Source organism: Loxodonta africana, chromosome 11 (genome assembly GCF_030014295.1).
Source record: "Loxodonta africana isolate mLoxAfr1 chromosome 11, mLoxAfr1.hap2, whole genome shotgun sequence".
Classification (NCBI taxonomy): Eukaryota; Metazoa; Chordata; class Mammalia; order Proboscidea; family Elephantidae; genus Loxodonta; species Loxodonta africana.
The window spans coordinates 78,514,722-78,536,480 of record NC_087352.1 but is presented as its reverse complement, the minus strand read 5'-3'; positions in this window follow the sequence as shown (position 1 = coordinate 78,536,480).

The following is a 21,759-nucleotide window of genomic DNA, read 5'->3' as shown; positions in this document are numbered from 1 at the left end:
CATCTCCCCTCCAGGCAGGAGATGCCAACACGGTTTCAAGTGTCCAACTGATCCAAGAAGCTCCTCACCAGCATCCCTCTCTAACCCATTGTCCAGTCCAATCCATGTCTGAAGAGTTGGCTTGGGGAATGGTTCCTGTCCTGGGGCAAGAGAAGGTCTGGGGGCCGTGAACACTGGGGTCTATCCAGTCTCAGTCAGACCATTAAGTCAGGTCTTATGAGAATTTGGGGTCTGCAACCCACTGCTCTCCTGTTCCCTCAGGGGTGCTCTGTTGTGTTCCCTGTGAGGGCAGTCATCGGTTGTAGCCAGGCACCATCTAGTTCTTCTGGTCTCAGGATGATGTAGTCACTGGCTCATGTGGCCCTTTCTGTCTCTTGGGCTTGTAATCACCTTGTGTCCTTGGTGTTCTTCATTCTCCTTTAATCTAGGTGGGTAGAGACCAATTGATGCATCTTAGATGGCTGTTTGCTAGCATTTAAGACCCCAGACACTGCTCTTCAAAGTGGGATGCAGAATGTTTTCTTAATAGATTTTATTATGCCAATTGACTTAGATGTCCCCTGAAACCATGGTCCCTAGACCCCTGCCCCTGCTACGCTGGCCTTCGAAGCATTCAGTTTATTCTGGGAACTTCTTTGCTTTTGGTTTAGTCCAGTTGAGGGAACCTCCCTGTATTGTGTACTGTCTTTCCCTTCACCTAAAGTAGTTCTTATCTACTATCTAACAAGTGAATACCCCTCTCCCACCTTCCCTCCCTCCCCCCTCTTGTAACCACAAAAGAATGTTTTCTTCTCAGTTTAAACTATTTCTCAATTTCTTATAATAGTGGTCTTATATGATATTTGTCCTTTTGCAACTAATTTCACTCAGCATAATACCTTCCAGGTTCCTCCATGTTATGAAATGTTTCACAGATTCCTTACTGTTCTTTATCGATGTGTAGTATTCCGTTGTGTGAATATACCATAATTTATTTATCCATTCATCCATTGATGGGCACCTTGGTTGCTTCTATGTTTTTGCTACTGTAAACAGTGCTGCAATAAACATGGGTGTGCATATATCTGTTCCTGTAAAGGCTCTTATTTATCTAGGATATATTCCAAGGAGTGGGATTGCTGGATCATATGGTAGTTCTATTTCTAGCTTTTTAAGGAAGTGCCAAACCGATTTCCAAAGTGGTTGTACCATTTGACATTCCCACCAGCAGTGTAGAAGTGTTCCAATCTCTCCACAGCCTCTCCAACATTTATTCTTTTGTGTTTTTTGGATTAATGCCAGCCTTGTTGGAGTGAGATGAAATCTCATTGTAGTTTTGGTCTGCATTTTTCTAATGGCTAATGATTGTGAACATTTCCTCATATATGTTAGCTACCTGCATGTCTTCTTTAGTGAAGTGTCTATTCATATCTTTTGCCCATTTTTTAATTGGGTTTATTTGTCTTTTTGCAGTTGAGTTTTTGCAGTATCATGTAGATTTTAGAGATCAGGTGCTGATCAGAAATGTCATAGCTAAAAACTTTTTCCCAGGCTGTAGATAGTCTTTTTATTCTTTTGGTGAAGTCTTTGAATGAGCATAAGTGTTTGATTTTTAGGAGCTCCCAGTTATCTAGTTTTTCTTCTACATCCTTTATAATGTTTTCTATACTGTTCATGCCATGTATTAGGGCTCCTAACATTGTCCCTATTTTTTCTTGCATGATCGTTATCGTTTTAGATTTTATATTCAGGTCTTTGATCCATTTTGAGTTGGTTTTTGTGCATGGAGTGAGGTATGGGTCCTGTTTCATTTTTTTGCAAATGGATATCCAGTTATGCCAGGACCATTTGTTAAAAAGACTGTCTTTTCCCCATTTAACTGTTTTGGGGCATTTGTCAAATATCAGCTGCTCATATGTGGATGGATTTATGTCTGGATTCTCAATTCTGTTCCATTGGTCCATGTATCTGTTGTTGTACCAGTAATGCCAGGACCATTTGTTAAAAAGACTGTCTTTTCCCCATTTAACTGTTTTGGGGCGTTTGTGAAATATCAGCTGCTCATATGTGGATGGATTTATGTCTGGATTCTCAATTCTGTTCCATTGGTCCATGTATCTGTTGTTGTACCAGTACCAGCCTGTTTTGACTACTGTGGCAGTATAATAGGTTCTAAAATCAGGTAAAGTAAGGCCTCCCACTTTGTTCTTCTTTTTCAGTAATGCCTTCTTTATCCAGGGCCTCTTTCCCTTCCATATGAAATTGGTGATTTGTTTCTCCATCTCATTAAAGAATGTCGTTGGGATTTGGACCGGAATTGCATTAAATGTATAGATTGCTTTTGGTAGAACAGACAGTTTTATAATGTCAAGTCTTCCTATTCATGAGCAAGGTATGTTCTTCCACTTATGTAAGTCTCTTTTGGTTTCTTGCAGAAGTGTACTGTAGTTTTCTTTGTATAAGTCTTTTATATCTCTGGCAAGATTTATTCCTAAGTATTTTATCTTCTTGGGAGTTACTGTAAATGGCATTGATTTGGTGATTTCCTCTTCGATGTTCTTCTTTGTTGGTGTAGAGGAATTCAAGTGATTTTTCTATGTTTATCTTGTATCCCGATACTCTGCTGAACTCTTCCATTAGTTTCATTAGGTTTCTGGAGCATTCCTTAGGGTTTTCTGTGTATAAGATCATGTCATCTGCAAATAGAGATACTTTGACTTCTTCCTTGCCAATCTAGATGCCCTTTATTTCTTTATCTAGCCTAATTGCTCTGGCTAGGACTTCCAGCACAATGTTGAATAAGAGTGGTGATAAAGGGCATCCTTGTCTGGTTCCCGATCTCAGTGGGAATGTTTTCAGGCTCTCTCCATTTAGGGTGATGTTGGCTGTTGGCTTTGTATTAATGCCCTTTATTATGTTGAGAAATTTTCCTTGTGTTCCTATTTTGCTGTGAGTTTTTATCATGAATGAATGTTGAACTTGTCAAAGGCCTTTTCTGCATCAGTTGATAAAATCATGTGATTCTTGTCTTTTGTTTTATTTATGCGGTAAACCCAGTGCCGTCCAGTCGATTCCGACTCATAGTGACCTTATAGGACAGAGTAGAACTGGCCCGTAGAGTTTCCAAGGAGCGCCTAGTGAATTTGAACTGCCAGCCTTTGGGTTAGCAGCTGTAGCAATTTATGTGGTGGATTACATTAATTGTCTTTCTAATGTTGAACCATCCCTGCATACCTGGTATGAATCCCACTTGGTCATGGTGAATTATTTTTTTGATATGTTGTTGAATTCTATTGGCTAGAATTTTGTTGAGGATTTTTGCATCTACATTCATGAGGGATATAGGCCTATAATTTTCTTTTTTTATGGTGTCTTTACCTGGTTTTGGTATGAGGGATGTGGTGGCTTCATAGAATGAATTTGGTAGTATTCCATCCTTTTCTATGCACTGAAATACCTTTAGTAGTAGTGGTGTTAACTCTTCTCTGAAAGTTTGGTAGAACTCTTGCAGTGAAGCCATCTGGACCAGGGCTTTTTTTTTTGTTGTTGGGAGTTTTTTAATTACCTTTTCGATCTCTTCTTTTGTTATGGGTCTGTTTGTGTTAGTTTAGGTAGGTAGTGTGTTTCTAGGAATTCATCCATTTATTCTAGATTTTCAAATGTGTTTGAGTATAGCTTTTCATGGTAATCTGATATGATTCTTTTAATTTCATTTGGGTCTGTTGTAATATCACCCATCTCATTTCTTATTCGGGTTATTTGCTTCCTCTCCTGTTTTTCTTTTGTCAGTTTGGCCAATGGTTTATCAATTTTGTTCATGTTTTCAAAGAACAAGCTTTTGGTCTTGCTAATTCTTTCAATTGTTTTTCTGTTTTTTTATTTCATTTACTTCAGCTCTAATTTTTATTATTTGTTTTCTTCTGGTGCCTGAGGGTTTCTTTTATTGTTCTGTTTCTATTTGTTCAAGTTGTAAGGATAATTCTTTGATTTTGGCCATTTCTTCTTTTTTGTACGTGTGCATTTATTGATATAAATTGACCTCTGAGCACTGCTTTCACTGTGTCCCAAAAGTTCTGATAGGAAATGTTTTCATTCTCATTGGAATGTATGAATTTCTTTATTCCGTCCTTAATGTTTTCTATAATCCAGTCTTTTTTTGAGCAGAGTATTGATCAGTTTCCAGGTGTTTGATTTCTTTTCCCTGCTTTTCCTGTTATTTATTTCCACTTTTATGGCCTTATGGTCAGAGAAGATGCTTTGTAATATTTCAATGTTTTGGATTCTGCTAAGGCTTGTGTTATGACCTAATACGTGGTCTATTCTAGAGAACCTTCCATGTGCACTAGAAAAGAAAGTATATTTGGTTGCTGTTGGATGGAGTGTCCTACGAGGTCCATTTGGTTGATTGTGGCATTTAGATCTTCCATGTCTTTATTGAGCTTCTTTCTGGATGTCCTGTCCTTCACCGAAAGTGATGTGTTGAAGGCTCCTACTATTATTGTGGAGCTGTCTATCTCACTTTTCAATGCCGATAGAGTTTGTTTTATGTATCTTGCAGCCCTGACATTGTGTACATAAATATTTAATACGGTTATATCTTGGTGTATTGTCCCTTTAATCATTATATAGTCTCCTTCCTTATCCTTTCTGGTGGATTTAACTTTAAAGTCTATTTTGCCAGAAATTAATATTGCCACTCCTGCTCTTTTTTGATTGTTGCTTGCTTGATATACTTTTTTTCATCCTTTGAGTTTTAGTTTGTTTGTGTCTCTAAGTCTAAGGTGTGTCTCTTGTAGGCAGCATATACACGGATCTTGTTTTTTAATCCATTCTGCCACTCTCTGTCTCTTTATTGGTGCATTTAGTCCATTTACATTCAGGGTAACTATGGGTAGGTATGAATTTAGTGCTATCATTTTGATGTCTTTTTTTGTGTGTTGACAGCTTCTTTTTCCCACTTGATTTTATGTGCTGAGTAGATTTTCTTTATATATTGTCGTTTCCTCATATTTGTTGTTGTTGATTTTGTTTCTGCTGAGTCTGTATTTTTTCCTTGTATTTTATTTTGATGAGTAAGATAGTTTGTCTCCTTTGTGGTTACCTAATTTTTTTATTTTTATTTTTTACCCATATTTTTCTAAATATATAACTAACTTTTATTTCTGTGTATCGCCATATCTTCCTCTCCATATGGAAGGTGTATGATTACATTTCTTAGTCCCTCTTTATTATTTTAATATAATGATATTGCTGTTACCCTGTGTTGGGCTTTTTTTTTTAAATTCTTGCTTTGTCTTTTTTTTTTTTTTTTTTTTTTATTTCCCTGTCTGGGTTGACTTCTGGTTGCTCTGCTCAGTTTTCTAGTTTTGGGTCGATACCTGATATTATTGATTTTCTTACCAAAGGACTCCCTTTAGTATTTCTTGTAGTTTTGGTTTGGTTTTTACAAATTCCCTCAACTTATGTTTATCTGGAAATGTCTTAATTTCACCTTCATATTTAAGAGACAGTTTTGATGGATATATGATTCTTGGCAGGCAATTTTTTTCCTTCAGTTTTTTAAATATGCCATCCCATTGCCTTCTTGCCTGCATGGTTTCTGCTGAGTAGTCCAAGCTTATTCCTATTGGCTCTCCCTTGCAGGGTGGCTTTTCTTTTATTCCTCGCTACTCTTATAATTGTCTCCTTATCTTTGATTTTGGCAAGCTTGATTATACTATGTCTTGGTGACTTTCTTTTAAGATCTACCCTATGTGGAGTTCAATGAGCATCTTGGATAGATATCTTCTCATCTTTCACAATATCTGGGAAGTTTTCTGCCAACAAATCCTCAGCAATTTTCTTTGTATTTTCTGTTATCCCTTCCTGTTCTGGTACTCCAATCACTCATAGGTTATTTCTCTTGATAGAGTCCCACATGATTCTTAAGGTTTCTTCATTTTTTTAAATTATTTTATCTGATTTTTCTTCAAATATATTAGTGCCAAGTGATTTATCTTCGAGTTCAGAAATTCTAGCTTCTACTTGCTCATTTCTGCTCCTCTGACTTTCTATTGGGTTATCTAATTCTGTAATTTTATTGTTAATCTTCTGAACTTCTGATTGCTCTCTGTCTATGGATTTTTCCAGCTTATTAAACTTTTCATTACGTTCCTGAATAATCTTTCTGAGTTCTTCAGTTGCTTTATCTGTGTGGTCCTTGGCTTGTTCTGTATGTTGCCTCATTTCCTTTCTGATGTCTTGAAGGGTTCTGTATATTAAACTTTTGTACTCTGCATCTGGTAATTCCAGGAATGCACTTTCATCTAAAAGCTCCCTGGATTCTTTGTTTTGAGAGCCTGTTGAAGTGATCATAGCCTGTTTCTTTATGTGACTTGATATTGACTGTTTTCTCTGAGCCATCTATAAGTTATTGTATTAGTTTATGCTTGCTTACTGTGTCATAGCTGCTTGCTTTGTTTTGTTTTGGTATACCCCTATGAGTTGCTTGAGTGAGCTAGCTTGATTATTTTTGCCTTTGGAACCCTGGTGTCTTGTCCCCAGCTGGCTAGAGCTGTTATCAGGCATATCAGTCTAAGAGTCCATTCAGTTTTATTGTATGAATTCAGCTCAGGTTTCCAGGTAGCTGATACCAAGTGTGTGGTACAGGCTCTGTCCTACAGTCTTAGAGGGGCAGGGGCGATTGGTTTATATACCTGTATCTGATTGCAGCAGGGGATCACACTCTGAACAAGGCAGGGGGCTGAGAACCAACCCCCAAGTGTCTCTAAGGAAAACACGTCTCTGTTCCCTAGAGCGTGCTTGTAGGTGGGCTCTGCAGAGGGACCATGGGCACACAAAGATTTTGTTGTAAGGACTGGGAGGTACCAGTTATCCCTGGGCGCCTGTCATGGGTGGCTGGGAGACCCATGTGGAGCCAGCCACCAGTCCTTAGGTCCTTGTTGTGGGTAGGTGAGGACCTTGTTTAATAGGCAATGCAATGTCAGGTGTCAAACACCCACCTCTCCACCGCACCTCTGAAATGGTTAGAGTTTGCCAACAAAGGCCTGTTCTCCCAAAATAGGCCCACACAGGTCCATGCAGAAGGGAAAGGTGCTCAAGGTCCCCAGATGGTTTATGCCTGGACAGGAGCTGCTTCTGGCCTGAGCTCCCCTAGTTAATGGAGCTAGCAAATTATCTTTTCCTCCCGGTTGGAAATTTTTTCCTTCCCCAGCGCTGGGAGGACGGCTTCAGGTGCTCATCAGGGTCTATCTCAGGCCTAGGGATTCAGCCACTGAAGCTGGGTTGGGGGTGGGAGGGGCATGGTAAAATATATGCAAGTACTTAGCTTTTGCCGACAGCGCCCTTCTGCTTAGGTTCTGGAGGTGCGAGTGGGCTGTGTGGCTGGCTGCTTCTCCCTGAGGAAACTGCGGCCAAACGCTAGGACCAGCCCGCCACTGCCGCTGCTGCTCCGGGAATGGTGCCTGAGGGCTCCCCGTGATTCAGGTCCGGTAACTCCTCTTTGCTTCTTAACGGTCTCTTCCTTCTCCTTCCCCTCAGTTTGTTGTCTAAGCTTGCCTTTGAAGCTCAGGGCTCCCAGCTTGTCACAAATATATTCGTTTCACTTTTCAGGGGGGTCTTTGTTGTAAAGAGGGCTTGACGGAAGCGTCTGTCTATTCTGCCATCTTGGCTCCACCTCTCTGATTGTCATTTCAACTTATCTTATCCACTAGTAAATTCAATCATTGAGTTCTTAACTTCAATTACAATATTATTCTCCCAAGTCAACTTTTTCGTTTTTCTTATCTTTTTTGCACATCATTTTGGATGGTTCAAATTATTAAGTGTTCATCTAGGGGTGAAAAGTTGGTGTTCAAACCCACCCAGGGGTGCCTCAGAAGACAAGTCTGGTGATCTGCTTCCAAATGCTGATACATTGAAAACTCTATGAAAAACAGTTCTACCCTGTACATGTGGGTATCTCATGGAGTCAAAATTGACATGACAGCAACTAACAACAACAAAGATGTTTTTGATTAGTTTTATGCAAGCAAATTTTAAATTTTGGAGAAGTTGTATTTCTATCTTGTTCAAAAATAAACCTCAAAACAAAGAAAGTGATCCAACAGAGTATGGAAATTATGAAACAATATCATTATATCACATGCAAGTAAAATTTTGCTGAAGATAATTAAAAAACAGTTGCAGCAGTACATAGGCAGGGATTTGCCAGAAATTCAAGCCAAATTCAGAAGAGGACATGGAATGAAGGATAGCGTTGCTAATTTCAGATGGATCTTGGCTGAAAGCAGAGAGTACCAGAAAGATGTTTACCTGTGTTTTATTGACTACCCCAAAAGCTTTTAACTGTATGGATCATGACAAATTATGAATATCATTGCAAAGAATGGGAATTCCAGAACAGTTAATTGTGCTTATGCACAGACTGTACATAGACCAAGAAAGGCAATCATTTGAACAGAACAAGGGGGTACTACATGGTTTAAAATCAGAAAAGGTGTGTGTCAGGGTTATATCCTTTCAACATACTTATTCAATTTGTATGCTGAGTAAATAATTCAAGAAGCTGGGTTACATGAAGAAGAATGTGTCATAAGGACTGGAGGAAGACTTATGCAGATGACACAACCTTGCTTGTTGAAAGCAAAAAGCACTTGAAGCACTTACTGATGAATATGACTACAGCCTTCAGTATGGATTATACCACAACATAAAGAAAACAAAAATCCTTACAGCTGGACCAATAAGCAACATCATGATAAACCGAGGAAAGATTGAAGTTGTCAAGGATTTCCTCTTACTCAAATTCACAATCAAAGCCCATGGAAGCAGCAGTCAAGAAATCAAGCGGTACATTGCGTTGGGCAAATCTGCTGCAAAAGATCTCTTTAAAGTGTTAAAAAGCAAAGGTGTCATTTTAAGACTAAGGTGAGCCTGACCCAAGCCATGGTGTTTTTAATTGCCTCATATGCATGTGAAACCTGGACAATGAATAAGGAAGACCGAAGAATTGATGCCTTTGAATTATGGTGTTTGTGAAGAATATTGAATGTATGATGCACTGTCAGAAGTATAAATAAATCTGTCTTGGAAGAAGTACAGCCAGAATGCACTTTAGAAATGAAGATGGTGATGCATCTTCTTACGTACTTTGGACATGTTATCAGGAGGGACCAGTCCCTGGAAAAGGGTATCATTCCTGGTAAAATAGATAGTCAACAAAAAAGAGGAGGACCCTCAAAGAAGTGGATTGACACAGTGGCTAGAGCAGCGGGCTCAAGCACAACAACAATTATGAGAATGGTGCAGGACTGTGCAGTGTTTTGTTCTGTTGTACATAGGCTGGTATGATGGCTAAAATTGTGTGTCAACTTGGCTGGGCCATGATTCTCAGTATTTTGACAGTTGCATAATGTTGTGATCACTTCCCTGTTGAAGTCTGATATGTGATCACCCCCACAATGGAGTGGTAACAGTGGGGGCGGGGCCTGTGGCAGCTCATCAGCCCCTCAGCCTTCATCTCCCTTCCCTCCACCACCTGCTTCCTTCCTGCTCGCTTTGCAGAGGTTTTTGTTTGTTTTGGATCCTGCAGCTGGCTCCTGTTCATCTGGCTTCCAGTTCTTGGGATTTGGGCTAGCAGCTTGCTGGCAGTCTTGCCTGCCTATCGTCAATTTTCACAGCCTGTGGCAGCACTGCCCTACAACCTACCAATCATGGGTTTGCCAGACCCTGTGGCTATGTGAATCAGAATTTTGTTCCCTGCCTCACCGACTTGGAATTTACAGCCTCTGAAAACCTTCATATAACTCTCTCTTTATATATATATATATATATAGTATATAATGCCATCGCTATATATGTGTATATATATATACATACACACACACACACACACATACACACTTTACTGGTTTTGCTTCACTAAAGAATGCAGCCTAAGACAGCTGGATATGAGTTGGAACTGACTCCATGGTACCTAACAACCAGGACTTCAAACAAGTTTGTTCCAGTCTGAATCTCTGCTGAGAATTTGCATTTCCATCCAAGATATACTGAATCAGAATCTACATTTTAACAAGATCCCCAGATGATTCTTATGTATAATGAATTTTGAGAACTACTGCTCTACTAGTGGTTTTCAGAATTGGTCCCTAACCAGCAGTGGTTAGCATTGCCTGGAAACTTCTTAGAAATGCAAATTCTCAGGTGGGGAAAAACCAATTTGAAGTTCTGCTAATGATAACAACAGCAAACTTCTTTTTATCTCTTAACAAGAGCAAGTTATTTTGGTAGCTACCACAGCTTCAATTACAGTCAAAAAGTGATGGGGACATAGTCAACTAAAACATGCTTATCTAGTAAGAGGATGAATGCATTTCCTCAATAAATGCTGGAATAAGATAGTCAATGTTGAGCATCTATGATTTGAAAACTTTTAAAATGCAGTCATGCAAATAAAAAATATATTTTTAATGGTGTCTATAGAAAGCATGTTTGTCCTATTTAACATGTAAACCCAGTAAAAAAACTTTTCATAAAACTTTGTTACAGATATATTAGCTTGTTATAGATACATTAACTGCATAATGATTTCTCGAGAAGCCCTGGTTGCACAGTGGTTAAAGCACTCAGCTGCAAAATGAAAGGCCAGTGGTTCCATCTACCAGCTGCTCCATAGAAGAAAGATGTGGCAGTCTACTTCCATAAAAATTACAAGCCTTGGAAACCCTATTGGGTACTTTTACTCTGTCCTATAGGGTCACTGTGAGTTGGAATTGACTCGACAGCAATGAGTTATAATTATTTCCCACTCTAAAACACATGCATTAATGGACTATCCAGCTCCATTTTATTTATTCATTAATTGAATTGAAGAAGAAAACTAATACCAAATCTAGTAAACCTTGAAAATCTGTATTATTCAACGTTTTGTCAGTTGGAAAATTATAAAATTAAAGCAGTCTAGATATTTTCCTCTTTTCAAGTTTCAAAATTACTTTCATATATTGACAAGAAGGCACTCTTTTTAACATCCAAAATGATAAACACAAGAGATTACTATTAATTTTAACACATTCCTGGGATGCTTTGCCGGTGAAGTGTGTTATCATAACCTGAATACAATCTTGCCCACTTTCATTTCTTTGGACACTCTGTTATCTGAAGCACACATCAAAATGTAAATATCCCTTCTTGTCCTGGAAAGTTATACAGTACGTAAGACTGCTTTGACCTTTTCAATAGTTTCCATTTTGACTGGTTGTCTGTTCCAATCACAGGTTCCTAGGGTTGTAAACAGGGAAAGGGGGGTCTGGGAAACAAATCAAATTACAGAATACTGAAAAGGTCACAGTAGGATGATTTTAACTTCACCTCACAAAAGATGAAGAAAAAAGATTTTTGACCTCTGAGAAATGAGTAAATGTGATCTTATGTATTTAATAATTAGTAAAAACCAAGGATAAACTCCCATTTGTTTATCACAATTTTAAAATTATTGTTCAACTACACCTGAAAAGTTTCTAAGCATATTCTTACTACAAATTTAATATAATTCACTCCATTTCACTTATAATTAAGAATATATCAAACCCTCTTGAAGAGGAAATCCTCAGTATATTATTAGTGCACATAGTTATGAACGAAATGACAGTCGCGTAGTAGTGTAAGTTTTCTTTTGCCCTTTCTATCCAGAAGACAGCTTAAAATATGGCATTGTAAGTCAGATGGAAGATGAACTTTACTTGGTTTATTCAGCCTTGCTAAAATTTCTCATGGCTGGGTTTATTTTTCCCTTTGCTACATGAGCCTCAAGGGACTGGCATTTTAATGGTACTGTTTCTTTCTTAAATGGCTAGCTTCTATCACAAGTAAAGCTTTTCCAAAACACACATTTGGTTGAATATTTCCCATAATGTGATATTAAAGCATTCTACTGGTGTACACCGATGTGCTTATCTGTACTGTGAAGAATCATAGCTGAAGGCATGCAAACTGATATGCCATCCCTAAATGTATTTTTGTCTTTAGCTTTGAGTTATTTTAAAAATAAAATGGTTCTTTCATTCCTCAGTGCCTTAAAATACACATATTATTGATGACATATTGACATACTGGTGTCATTTATCCTGTTTAGTATAATACACAGATAAATTGATATTTGTATTACTAGTTTTAGTACCGGATTTTCAAGTGTGCTGTGCATTAACACTGTAAAGAAAGAAAGAAAGAAGACATATTTACCTACTGTTCCAACCATAAAATGTTGACTATCTAAATTGTAACTGATCCTTATTTCTGCCATGAAACAAATCTGAGCTCCTTTAATTAGTCTTTGACTCAGATTACTATATGTACATCGAAGTAATTGCATACTGTTTCACTGTGCCATATAATTCAGGCTTTTATCATGCCAGACATCTGTTCTCCCTAATAATTCTTCCTCAACTGTTAAAAAAGTCCACTCTTCTTTAGAAAAGTATCCATCTTTTGGGCATTTTTACTACTTCAGGCAGGACCAACAAAAGTCTACTATAGTCTTTCTATTTTTTTTCTAGAAGCCTCTACAGAAAAAAAAAAAAAAAATGGGCTACTTAAAATCACAAATTTAATATGATCTGAGATAACTTTCAGAGTTGTCATTAATCTGTGCTCCAGTATTTCCTGGCAGGGTAGGGCTGGGAACCAAAAGTGGTTAGCACAGACTGTTTTCTAAATCATCTTCTAAACTAAGCTGTGAATACCTCTATCTTATGATCCTACTTGTATGAAATATCTAGAATTGGCAACTGTATAGAGACTAACATTTATTAGTGGCTACCTTTTTCGGGTACCAGAGAGTAGGAGGGAGAGGAAAAGGGAGTCATTGCCCAGAGGGTACTGAACTTCAGTTAAGGGTGATGAAAAAATCTGGAAAGTGTGATGATGATTGCACACCACCAACCTAATTAATGTCATTGATTTGTACAAGTAAACAATGTTGAAATGGCAAATGTTTTATTGTATATATATATGTGTGTGTGTATATATATAATGGATGCCTTTTCAGCCTTAAAAGCAAAAATTTACTGGTGAACACTCTATATATGCAACAAAGAAACATTATAGAATAAGTGAAAAAGCTGTACATCTACGTAAGGCACAATAAAATCAAAAACCAAATCTATTGCCATAGAGTCCATTCTGACTCACAGTGAACCTACAGGGCAGAGTAGAACTGCCCCATAGAGTTTCCATGGAGCAGTTGGTAGATTCCAGAGGTTGATCTTTTGGTTAGAAGCTGAACTCTTAATCATTGTGCCACCAGGACTCCCAAGGCAGAACAGGAAACTATAAAAAAAGAACATTAATTTAGATAACTAGGACAACTAAGGAGCCTTGGTGGTACAATGGTTAAGAACTCACCTGCTAACCAAAAGATCGGCAGTTCAAATCTACCAGCCACTCCATGGAAACCCTATAGGGCAATTCTACTCTGTACTATAGGGTTGCTATGAGTCGGAATCGACTTGACAGAAATGGGTTTCATTTTAGTTTGGGGGGAAGAACTAAAACAAGCAGAGAGTAATTGCCAAAGAAAAAGTATAGCCAAGACCCCAAGGTCTCTGTGCCCATGTGTGCAGACCTTGAATATCTCAAGTAACTAAGATACCACAAAAGCTTGGCTACTAACCAAAAGTCAGCAGTTCAAATCCACAAGCTATTCCTTGGAAACCCTATGAGGCAGCTCTGCTCTGTGCTATAGTGTCACTATAACTTGGAATCAACTGAACAGCAACAGCAACAGATTTCCTCTTCTAAGTTGTAGAACTTCTACAGTAAAAAGAACCAATAACTGCATTCTAAAATGTTGACCTAATTCTGATATAAAATAAAGAGTAACTGTAATATTTCTTCCAAAGGAGGAATATCTTATAAATAGCAAGAGAATCACCTTTAAAATGGTATGCTCAAGTAAGGGCAACGTTACCTAAATTAAAGACTTTGGAAAAAGAGTTAAGTCTTCAGAAGAGAAAACCATATAATACAACACATATATGGCTGTCAAGTGTAGAGAAATCAGAATCTATGCTATAAAGTTTTATACATGTCAGTTTCATCTTATTTACAATGCCTGTGATTCCCTCTTATAACTTCACGAAACCCTGGGCTTTACTCTTTGTTACAAGCATTTAGGATTCTGATTCAATTTTTAAGGGAAATGTCTTATTTATGAAAAACAGGAACAAATAAGATCCTCTTTTTAGAATAAACATAAATAGTTATAGACCACTAATTCAATACTTGTTGAACTCCTCAGTTCTTCAAATTGCTCCATATCCCAAATCAAGAACTTTGAGTTCTTGATTTAGAAATCTGTGACCTTCCCAGACTTTCTACTGCCTCATTCCTATTGTATATCCTCTTCATCATTATATCTGATATCTTTGATTTTCTCCTATCTTCTCCTTTAAATTTTTAAAGGTCGTTTAATAATTTCATTTATATTATTCTCATCACTAACATCTTGTATTTGTATTCTGCCCTCTATGATTAGATTAAACTTACTAGCGAAAAATCTGTATTTATATGACTTTCCATCATAAAATGCAACACCATCTCTCCATTCCAATGAAATAAAGCATAAATTCTTTAATATTCAAAGTGATCTATCATCAAGTTTTTGTTATTCCAGCTTTATTTTTCAACATTTTATTTCACAAATCTATGCCCCATATAAACTGAACTACTCCCATTCCCTCACAACACACAGCCATGATAAATTCCAGCATATGCCATGACCCATGTTAATCTCTATAGCTACAATTTATTCTGACTACTGAAATTGTTTTTATCAATTAAGGTAAAACACAAAGGCTATCTTTCTGTCAAATGTTCCCTAATCCCCAATCAAAGTGTGATTTTTTTTCTTCTCTATTATTATGATTTATCTGCATTCCTATTAGAATTCTTTGTATTAAAATTATACGCAAAACTACTTTGTCTGCTATATTGAAAGGTAATCTTTTTGAGGGCAGAGATTCTACCTGCTCTGTCATTTTGGATAACCTAACATAGCACCTCATACATATTAAATGACTAATACTATTTTAATATACCATGGGAATGACTCAATCATATTTCATACAGTAAAATGTCTGCTAACTAAAAACACATATAATTTCCAAAACAATTTAAGAAATTCATTAGGGCAACTTGGAATACATAAAATAAAGGAGCTAATTCCATATGATCCTCTGTATTATAGCACAGGATGTATCATGGCATATATCCTTCAATGTATACCTCATAGACCTGAAATAAATACTATTTATTTTACTACAAAATATTACTGGGGATAGCGGCACCAAGATGGCGGACTAGGTGGATGCTACCGCGGATCCCTCTTGCAACAGACTCGGAAAAACAAGTGAATCGATCACATACATAACAATCAACGAACCCTGAACAACAAACACAGATTTAGAGATGGAGAATGAACAAATACAGGGAGGCAGTGATTGTTTTCAGAGCCTGGAGCCAGCGTACCAGTCAGGTGACCTTCGGAGCCCGATTTGGGGCAGAGCCCAGGGGGGCAAATGGCACAAACAAGGGGCCCAGCCCTAGCCCCCGAACTCATTCCGGGAGGAGGCCCAGCCAGTTCTTGAGGGCGGTGTGGCGGTGCAGCCAGTGGGAGAAGTCCCCGGGAGGCAGTGACTGGTCTTGGAGCGGGAGAGCAGCGTTCTAGCCGGGGAGCCGTCCCACCAGGATTTTGGCGGACCGCGGGCGTGGCATAAGTACGGGGAACAGCTCCATCCCCCTGATCTGACCTGGGGGGGCAGCCGGTTCGCTTGGGCGGCGTGGCGGTGCAGCCGGGGGGAAAAGCCATCGGGAGGCAGTGACTGGTCTTGGAGCGGGGAGACCAGGGTCCTAGCCGGGGAGCCGTCCCGCCGGGATTTGGGCCGGGGGCGGGCGCAGGGAGCAGCTCCATCTCCCTGAACTGACCCCGGGGGAGGGCCCAGCTGGTTCACACGGGCAGCGTGGCAGCGCAGCTGGTGAGAGAAGTCCCGGGGAGGCAGTGACTGGTCTTGGAGTGGGAAGAGCAGCATCCCAGCCCGTACGCTCGGTCACGGCGCAGGCACAGGAAGCTGCTCCGCTATCCTGAGCTGACTCCGGGGGGGAGCCCAGCCGGTTCTCGGAGGTGGCGCGGCAACGTGGCTGGCGGGACGGGGAGTCCCCGGGAGGCAGCGACTGATTTTGGAGTCGGGAGTGCACCGTCCCAGTAGGGGAACCTTAACCTTGGGCGTGGGGCTGATAGTGGAGGATCTGACTGTGACTCTAGCGGGCCAGACCCCCCCGGGGAAATCTCCACACAGACAGCACACATAGGCTACGCGCCCTGCAGAAATCTCAGATATAATAGTCATTCCAAGCAAGACAAGCAACTCTGGCTATATTCTGAAATGCTACTCTATCTCTCTGATCCCGCCCCCACCCTCCCCAGCTGGCTTCATTAACATCCAAATAGCCTGAGCCAGAGGGAGAACTCTGATAGGGATCTGCCTGCATTTTTTTTTAGCGGATTTTCTGGAAAAACTAGTTTCCCAGTGATGGCTCGGAGACAGCAGTCCATATCAAACCACATAAAGAAACAGACCATGACAGCTTCTCCAGCCCCCCAAACAAAAGAATCAAAATCTTTCCCAAATGAAGATAAGAAATACAATCCTGGAATTATCAGATACAAAATATAAAAAACTAATTTACAGAATGCTTCAAGACATCACAAACGAAATTAGGCAAACTGCAGAAAAGCCAAGGAACACGCTGATAAAACTGTTGAAGAACTCAAAAAGATTATTCAAGAACATAGTGGAAAAATTAATAAGTTGCAAGAATCCATAGAGAGACAGCATGTAGAAATCCAAAAGATTAACAGTAAAATTACAAAATTAGACAACACAATAGGAAGTCAGAGGAGCAGACTTGAGCAATTAGAATACAGACTGGGACATCTGGAGGACCAGGGAATCAACACCAACATAGCTGAAAAAAAATCAGATAAAAGAATTTAAAAAAATGAAGAAACCCTCAGAATCATGTGGGACTCTATCAAGAAGGATAACCTGCGGGTGATTGGAGTCCCAGAACAGGGAGGGGGAACAGAAAACACAGAGAAAATGGTTGAAGAACTCCTGACACAAAACTTCCCTGACATCATGAAAGACGAAAGGATATCTATCCAAGATGCTCATCGAACCCCATTTAAGATGGATCCAAAAAGAAAAACACCAAGACATATTATCATCAAACTTGCCAAAACCAAAGATAAAGAGAAAATTTTAAAAGCAGCCAGGGAGAAAAGAAAGGTTTCCTTCAAGGGAGAATCAATAAGAATAAGTTCAGACTACTCAGCAGAAACCATGCAGGCAAGAAGGGAATGGGACGACATATACAGAGCACTGAAGGAGAAAAACTGCCAGCCAAGGATCATATATCCAGCAAAACTCTGTCTGAAATATGAAGGCGAAATTAAGATATTTACAGATAAACACAAGCTTAGAGAATTTGCAAAAACCAAACCAAAGCTACAAGAAATACTAAAGGATATTGTTTGGTCAGAAAACCAATAATATCAGGTACCAGCACAATACAAGGTCACAAAACAGAATGTCCTGATATCAACTCAAATAGGGAAATCACAAAAACAAACAAATTAAGATTAATTAAAAAAAAAATAAATAAATAAAATAATACACATAACAGGGAATCATGGAAGTCAATAGGTAAAAGATCACAATAATCAAAAAGAGGGACTAAATACAGGAGGCATTGAACTGCCAGATGGAGAGTGATACAAGGCAATATAGAACGATACAAGTTAGGTTTTTACTTAGAAAAATAGGGGTAAATAATAAGGTAACCACAAAAAGGTATAACAACTCCATAACTCAAGATAAAAGCCAAGAAAAACGTAACGACTCAACTAACATAAAGTCGAACACTATGAAAATGAGGATCTCACAATTTACTAAGAAAAACGTCTCAGCACAAAAAAGTATGTGGAAAAATGAAATGGCCAACAACACACATGAAAAGGCATCAAAATGACAACACTAAAAACTTATTTATCTATAATTACGCTGAATGTAAATGGACTAAATGCACCAATAAAGAGACAGAGAGTCACGGACTGGATAAAGAAACACGATCCATCTATATGCTGCCTACAAGAGACACACCTTAGACATAGAGACACAAACAAACTAAAACTCAAAGGATGGAAAAAAAATATCAAGCAAACAATAAGCAAAAAAGAAGAGGAGTAGCAATATTAATTTCTGACAAAATAGACTTTAGACTTAAATCCACCACAAAGGATAAAGAAGGACACTATATAATGATAAAAGGGACAATTGATCAGGAAGACATAACCATATTAAATATTTATGCACCCAATGACAGGGCTGCAAGATACATAAATCAAATTGTAACAGAATTGAAAAGTGAGATAGACACCTCCACAATTATAGTAGGAGACTTCAACACACCACTTTCGGAGAAGGACAGGACATCCAGTAAGAAGCTCAATAGAGACACAGAAGACCTACTTACAACAATCAACCAACTTGACCTCATTGACTTATACAGAACTCTCCACCCAACTGCTGCAAAGTGTACTTTTTTCTCTAGTGCACATGGAACATTCTCTAGAATAGACCACATATTAGGTCATAAAACAAATCTTTGCAGAGTCCAAAACATCGAAATATTACAAAGCATCTTCTCAGACCACAAGGCAATGAAACTAGAAATCAATAACAGAAAAACTAGGGAAAAGAAATCAAATACTTGGAAAATGAACAATACCCTCCTGAAAAAAGACTGGGTTATACAAGACATTAAGGATGGAATAAGGAAATTCATAGAATGCAACGAGAATGAAAATACTTCCTATCAAAACCTCTGGGACACAGCAAAAGCAGTGCTCAGAGGCTAATTTGTATCAATAAATGCACACATACAAAAAGAAGAAAGAGCCAAAATCAGAGAACTGTCCCGACAACTTGAACAAATAGAAAGTGAGCAAAAAAAGAACCCATCAGGCACCAGAAGAAAACAAATAATAAAAATTAGAGCTGAACTAAATGAATTACAGAACAGAAAAACAATTGAAAGAATTACCAAAGCCAAAAGCTGGTTCTTTGAAAAAATTAACAAAATTGATAAACCATTGGCCAGACTGACTAAAGAAATACAGGAAAGGAAACAAATAACCCGAATAAGAAACGAGAAGGACCACATCACAACAGAACCAAATGAAAAGAATCATTTCAGATTACTACGAAAAATTGTACTCTAACAAATTTGAAAACCTAGAAGAACTGGATGAATTCTTGGAAAAACACTACCTACCTAAACTAACACAATCAGAAGTAGAACAACTAAATAGACCCATAACAAAAAAAGAGATTGAAACGGTAATCAAAAAACTCCCAACAAAAAAAAGCCCTGGCCTGGACGGCCTCACTGCAGAGTTCTACCAAACTTTCAGAGAAGAGTTAACACCACTACTAGTGAAGGTATTTCAAAGCATAGAAATTGACGGAATACTACCCAACTCGTTCTATGAAGCCACCATCTCCCTGATACCAAAACCAGGTAAAGACATTACAAAAAAAGAAAATTTTAGACCTATATCCCTCATGAACATAGATGCAAAAATCCTCGACAAAATTCTAGCCAATAGAATCCAACAACACATCAAAAAAATAATTCACCCTGATCAAGTGGGATTTATACCAGGTATGCAAGGCTGGTTTAATATGAGAAAAACCATTAATGTAATCCATCACACAAATAAAACAAAAGATAAAAACCACATGATCTTATCAATAGATGCAGAGAAGGCATTTGACAAAGTACAACACCCATTTATGATAAAAACTCTCACCAAAATAGGAATTGAAGGAAAATTCCTCAACATAATAAAGGGCATCTATGCAAAGCCAACAGCCAATATCACTCTAAACGGAGAGAACCTGAAAGCATTTCCCTTGAGAACGGGAACCAGACAAGAATGCCCTTTATCACCGCTCTTATTCAACATCGTACTTGAAGTCCTAGCCAGGGCAATTAGGCTAGACAAAGAAATAAAGGGTATCCGGATTGGCAAGGAGGAAGTAAAGTTATCACTATTTGCAGATGACATGATCTTATACACAGAAAACCCTAAGGAATCCTCCAGAAAACTACTGAAACTAATAGAAGAGTTTGGCAGAGTCTCAGGTTATAAAATAAACATACAAAAATCACTTGGATTCCTCCTCTACATCAACAAAAAGAACACCGAAGAGGAAATAATCAAATCAATACCATTCACAGTAGCCCCCAAGAAAATAAAATACGTAGGAATAAATCTTACCAAGGATGTAAAAGTCCTATACAAAGAAAACTACAAAGCTCTACTACAAGAAATTCAAAAGGACATACTTAAGTGGAAAAACATACCTTGCTCATGGATAGGAAGACTTAACATAGTCAAAATGTCTATTCTACCAAAAGCCATCTATACATATAACGCACTTCCGATCCAAATTCCAATGTCATATTTTAAGGCGATAGAGAAACAAATCACCAATTTCATATGGAAGGGAAAGAACCCCCGGATAAGCAAAGCATTACTGAAAAAGAAGAAGAAAGTGGGAGGCCTCACTCTACCTGATTTCAGAAGCTATTATACAGCCACAGTAGTCAAAACAGCCTGGTACTGGTACAACAACAGGCACACAGACCGATGGAACAGAATTGAGAATCCAGATATAAATCCATCCACATATGAGCAGCTGATATTTGACAAAGGCCCAGTGTCAGTCAATTGGGGAAAAGATAGTCTTTTTAACAAATGGTGCTGGCATAACTGGATATCCATTTGCAAAAGAATGAAACAGGACCCATACCTCACACCATGCACAAAAACTAACTCCAAGTGGATCAAAGACCTAAACATAAAGACTAAAACGATAAAGATCATGGAAGAAAAAATAGGGACAACCCTAGGAGCCCTAATACAAGGCATAAACAGAATACAAAACATTACCAAAAATGATGAAGAGAAACCAGATAACTGGGAGCTCCTAAAAATCAAACACCTATGCTCATCTAAAGACTTCACCAAAAGAGTAAAAAGACCACCTACAGACTGGGAAAGAATTTTCAGCTATGACATCTCAGACCAGCGCCTGATCTCTAAAATCTACATGATTCTGTCAAAACTCAACCACAAAAAGACAAACAACCCAATCAAGAAGTGGGCAAAGGATATGAACACACATTTCACTAAAGAAGATATTCAGGCAGCCAACAGATACATGAGAAAATGCTCTCGATCATTAGCCATTAGAGAAATGCAAATTAAAACTACGATGAGATTCCATCTCACACCAACAAGACTGGCATTAATCCGAAAAACACAAAATAATAAATGTTGGAGAGGCTGTGGAGAGATTGGAACTCTTATACACTGCTGGTGGGAAGGTAAAATGGTACAACCACTTTGGAAATCTATCTGGCGTTATCTTAAACTGTTAGAAATAGAACTACCATACAACCCAGAAATCCCACTCCTCGGAATATACCCTAGAGATACGAGAGCCTTCACACAAACAGATATGTGCACACCCATGTTTATTGCAGCTCTGTTTACAATAGCAAAAAGCTGGAAGCAACCAAGGTGTCCGTCAACGGATGAATGGGTAAATAAATTGTGGTATATTCACACAATGGAATACTACGCATCGA